The sequence below is a fragment of the Corvus brachyrhynchos genome, unplaced genomic scaffold (assembly GCF_000691975.1).
Source record: "Corvus brachyrhynchos isolate BGI_N302 unplaced genomic scaffold, ASM69197v1 scaffold83, whole genome shotgun sequence".
Classification (NCBI taxonomy): domain Eukaryota; kingdom Metazoa; phylum Chordata; class Aves; order Passeriformes; family Corvidae; genus Corvus; species Corvus brachyrhynchos.
In genome coordinates, this window is record NW_008238464.1 from 10284344 (window position 1) to 10289972 (window position 5629).

The following is a 5629-nucleotide window of genomic DNA, read 5'->3' on the forward strand; positions in this document are numbered from 1 at the left end:
TAAGCTCTGAAAGGAGGATCTAGGGAACAGGCTGGTCAGTCTGACCCCTGGGGAAGGTTATGGAGTGTATCATCTTGAGTGCTGCTGTGGATGTTGTTTACCTAGACTGCAGAAGAGTCTTTGGCACCATTTTCCACAGGATTCTCCAGGAGAAACTGGCTGCCCATGGCTTGGACAGGTGGATTCTTCACTGGTTAAAAAACTGTCTGAACTGCTGGCCCCAGAGAGTGGTGGTCAATGGAGTTAAATCCAGCTGACAAATAGTCACTAGTGGTGTTCCTCAGGGCTCAGTATTGGGGCCAGATATGTTTAACATCTTTACCAATAATTTAGATGAGAGAATTCAGTTTGCAGATGGAAACAGGTTGGGTGGGAATGTTGATCTGCTTGATGGCAGGAAGTCTCTGCAAAGGAATCTGGACAGACTGGATTGATGGGCAGAGACCAGCTGCACAAGGTTCAACAAGGTTAAGTGTCAGGTCCTGCACTTAGCTCACAACCCCATGCACTGCTGCAGTCTAGGGGAAGAGTGGCTGGAAAGTTGCCTAGAATAAGGGCCTTTGTGGGTGTTAGTCAATAGCCACCCAAACATGAGCCAGTGTGTGCCCAGATGGCCAAGGCAAATGGCCTCCTGGCCTGTATCAGAAATATTGTGGCCAGCAGGACCAGGGCAGTGATTGTCCCCTTTTACTCAGCACTGGTGAAGTTGCACCTCAAGTCCTGTGTTCAGTTCTGGGCCCATCACTTCAAGAAAGACATTGAGGTGCTGGATCATGTCCAGAGAAGGGAAGCAGAGCTGGTCTGTAGCACAGGTCTAATGAGGAGCAACTGGGGGAGCTGAGGCTGTTTAGATGAGAGAAAAGGAGGCTCAGGTGAGATCTTTCTACGGTCTTCAACTACCTGAGAGAAGTGTGTAGCGAGGTGGGGATCATTCTCTTCTCTCAGGTTAAAGCTGACAGGACAAGGAGAAATGGCCTCAAGTTGCACCAGAGGAGGTTTAGATTGAATATTAGGAAAAATTTCTTCATCAAAAGGACTGTCAAACATTCAAACAGGCTGCTCATGCAAGTGGTTGAGTCATCATACCTGGAAGTATTTAAAAGAGGTGAAGATGTGGTTCTTAGGAACATAGTTTAGCAGTAGACTTGGCAGTGTCAGGTTTACAGCTGGATTTAATCATCTTAGAGGTCTTTTCAAACCTGTGATTCTGTGATTATATGATTCTAAAAGCTATGTGGATTCTTTCACTGTTGCTGACTCCATGTAAGTAAATCAAATCAAATCAAAACAAAACCAGCCCCCTTTTTATAAATTTAATTGAAATGTCTGAGCTTTTAAATATATGCAAAACCCATTCACATTTCATCAGTAAAGTTTTATATGAGAAGGCAATGCCTGATGTTTTTTTCAGTATCCAACTATATGTGCAGTAATATTTTTGGATACATCACCACATTTATATATTGCAATGAAAAGCTTTTGAAATGCATAGCAATTCGGCGCTATCCTGCAGTCTTTGTACATAAATTTTTTTCTGGTCTTAGCCAAGAAATCCCATTAACCTCAATGTCAGCAGACTATTAAAAACCAGAAAATTGTTACTCAACTATATTTCCTTGTACAACAGACACCATACAAATTGTTTAAACATTTTTAATCAGTCTATTTTTCTATCTGGTATTGAATAGTTTTCATATAAAATACTATTCAGTAAAGAAGGAAAGTATGAAAACCTGATTTCAGCTGTTTAAAATGTGCCCACTAATATTCCATGTAAACTTTTAGGAAATCATTGGAGGTAACAGATGATGAAGAGGGAGTTTTTTGGCAAGTTAAGTAGTGCAGATCATTATACTAATTTCAGTCCAGTACAACCAGGCTAATTACAAATTAGTAATTGACAAAACTGTTGTTAATGATAGGGGTTGTGTTTTCAGCCTGTTTTTTTGTTTCTTTTTGTTGTTGTTTAGTTTTGGGGCTTTTTTTTATAAATGAAAAGATGAACGCTTAAGGTTTGATTTTTTATATGTTAAATCCTTCTTTCAGAAGTTCTTTACTTTTTTAACTAAACAGTAATTACTAAGAATATAAATTAAAATATATGTCTTTCACTATTAAATTTATGTGAATGACTAGATATATACCTCAGTGCTTTATCATGTTACTCAAAAAATTAAGCTCACAATAGCTAAACAGCAGATTAATGGAGGCTGACATTAAAACACAAAAGCAATCAAAAAGACCTGTTATTTCTGGATCAATTCAGCTGTTTATTAGAACTACTGAATAAATTAATATAAAGCATTTTAGAAAATATTAATTCAAATAGACTTCAGGATTACATGACTGATAGATGGCAGACAATTCAGATTAATATTAAAATTTTACTGAATTCTGAAGAATGAAAATGACTGGACAGAATACAGTGAGTTTTGATTAAATAACCGTTAATGATGCTTCACTATTTCTTCACATCACTGACAACGTATCATCCTTAGCACTTAAAAAAACACAAATAAAACCCCAGTCTATATCTAACTAAACTCTTCACTATTTACAAAAAAATACAGCTAAACTAATGCATCTAAACTAAGGTTTTGTAACCTGGTAATAGAGGCATAGTCAAAACTATTGAATGCTTCGTATGCATTTATCCCCCTTAGTGGAATGACACAGACAGTGGTATTGAGAACACCCTCAGCAAGTTTGCTTGTGACAGGCATCAAGTTGATCAGTGCAGGTGGTCTGCTCGAGGGAAGGGACATCATGGGGAAGGGTCTTGACAGCCTTAAGAACTGGGACCATGAGAAACCCATGAAGTTCAGCAAGTATAAAGTTCTGCACAAGCGTATGGGCAATCTCCAACTGTGGTTCTCCTTTTCTCACTTCCCTCTTGTGAGCCCACAGCTGTAGTACTTCATCCAGGTTTGGAGCTCCACAGCAAAAGAAAGACATGGAAATGTCAAAGCAGGTCCAGAGAAGGACTATGAAAATGGTCATAGGGCTGGAACAGCTCTCCTGTGAAAAAAGGCTGAAGGAGTTGGAATGTTCAGTCTGGAGAAGAGAAGGCTCCAGTGAGACCTTACTATGGCCTTCGAATGCATAAGGGCTTATCAAAATGATGGAGAGAGGCTTTGTACAAAGGCCTGGAAAAGGGGAAGTGATTTGAAACCTAGAGAGAGTAGATTTATATTGGACATAAAGAGGAGATGTTTCACAATGCATGTGGTGAGTTACTCTAACAGGCCACCCAGAAAAGTTGTGGTTGGCTCATCACTGGGAGTGTTCAAGGACAGGTTTGATGGGACTTTGAACAACCTGATCTACTGAAAGATGTCCCTGGTCATATGCACTGGGGTTGGAACTAGGTATTTTTAAAGATCCCTTCCAACCTAAACCATTCAATAATTCTGTGATTCCATTATCCTATGATTCTACAATTCTATGACATACCTGATGAAGTTCACACTGAAAAACACACAAAACAAATATAAGTAATCAGGAACTTAACCTGTAAAGTCTGCAACCTATCTGTCACATTTTGAAGTTTCAGACAACCCTGGGCATGTGAAATGGCACCAGACATCTGTGATTACACAACTGAAAAAAGCATGGTGATATGCAGGCGCAGACACCTGTGTTGTAAACATAAACTCATGTATCTCAGCCTGAAGATAAATATTAATTAAAAAATTGGCAGTTTTAGCAATGAATATGAGCCAGACCAGTGAATAAAACCACTAGGGCAGGTATTCTATGATTCTTTTTTGAAACTGCAGAAAATGCTGTTCTTGTTTCTTTATCACATTTATGTGTTCTTTTACTATATTCTTTAATACATTTAAATTTATCCCTTAGTTCCCTCTTTTTCATGATGACTTCTTCTCTTCCTATTGTCACGTGCTATTTAGTGTCACTAATTTTTTTCTTTTTTGCTTTTTTCCCCGATATATAGGGGTTTTTTCTTTTAATTAAGCTTAGAAGACAAAAACCTCAGAAAAATAACATGTTTTCTGTTTTCCTGTCATGTCTGGTTGTCCTCTATCTTCCGTCATCTACTTTGTTTATAAGCTTCTAACAGCAGTAAAAAAATATTATTGCACCTACACAGAGAATAACATTTTTTCTTGGTATTTAAACACTATATTATTTAGTATAAATTGCAGACTCTAGTATATAAAATTATTTAATGTACTACATAATGTTAACAGGCATTTGAGGTAATGCTTTAAAAAAATCAACTATATTTTAGTGTGCTATTCAAAATAGTTTTTGTGTGCCCATTTTGACTTAAATATATATGATTGTAAGTTGATAGTAAGCAACATGCAGAGGAGGAAAGTAAAACATTATAGAATACCTCGACTGGAATTTTGATTCCAATTGATTCAGTTTTCTTAGTTGTATCGAATTCTAGTGTATTTATTGTTTCTGCTTTACACACCATAAGTCAGACCAGAAGTAAATTTCATTAAAACAGTTACATGACCAATTTACTTCTGAAATTTTAAGCAAATATTGACAATGGTAGTTAGTCATCAGTCCAACAAAATCCTTTGTTTTTTTCAAGGAAGATAACTCTTTTCCTCTGCTCAGACAAGGCATCATTAAGAAACCAATACAACTTCTATTTTCACTCGGTGCATGTTATATTCTACAGAAGTGATGTTATTTTTCACCTTGTTCAATTACTCTTTTATTACTTCATGCAATCTATAAAATAGCTTTTGTTACTTTTCTGCCATGTATTTCATCAATCAGTTTGGTAGGTTCAGTTTTTATGAGCTCAGAACTTCTAAGATTAGAACTGGAGATTTTGATCCACAGAGGATCAAAAAATTTAGGTGACATTAAAACACCTAGCTTTCATATTAGGTGCTTACTTTCAGCATCTGCATGTTCAAAAGTTAATGTCCTGAGATTCTAGCAGGTATCTGAGTTTACGTTCCCAAAGTAGTATGTTAAAGACCCTTAGGATCCCCTGCTCTACCATGACCATGTTAAACAGCTAAGACTGACAGTGTCTTCTATGTCCCATTCACATTTACCATGTAAATATATTTCTTTTTCTAGGTTGCCTCAAACTTCATCGTGTTGCCACATATCCAACTTCTGTCTCAAGTGCTACTACAGATTCACCTTTCACCAATTAACTGAGCCCTATACGGCTATTTTTTGAAGACATGAGCCATTTTCCAGACTCTATTTGCTGTATGGACTACATAGTCACCACCAATAGCAAAAGATTTCATAGTTATCTGACACAAAGCATCTACCCTACAGCCACAGAAATGCTGGTTGTACATGTTATAATGTTTTACCTTTTGTATATCCTGTAGTTAAAAGGTTGCTGTTTTTTGATTTTGATCTATTAAAGCTTAGAAAATTAGGTAATAATATACAGCAGAGGTGATTATTAATTCAATTAATGAAATTATTGTACACTGTGTAATATATTCAAAACAATTTAAAGCACTCTAAAAAATATTCATCTCTTAGGTCACCTGCACCAGAGTATAACTAGGTAAATGTAACATTTCATGGTATTTAGGACATTAAAAAAAATGTATTGGTATATGGATTGCTTCTGTTTCCTCTTCTTGTTGCCTGTTCTCACATCTACTGTTCA

General features: G+C 36.7%; 1 long non-coding RNA gene across 1 annotated transcript in view; it reads right to left on the reverse strand.

The window, feature by feature from the left end:
• Positions 1 to 772: 772 nt before the first annotated feature.
• The window catches only part of LOC108447381, a 9007-nt gene continuing 4150 nt past the window's right edge, over positions 773 to 5629 (reverse strand). Inside the window, exon 3 of the long non-coding RNA XR_001862927.1 lies at positions 773 to 3031. This is a non-coding gene — a long non-coding RNA (uncharacterized LOC108447381). The remainder of the gene's footprint in view (positions 3032 to 5629) is intronic.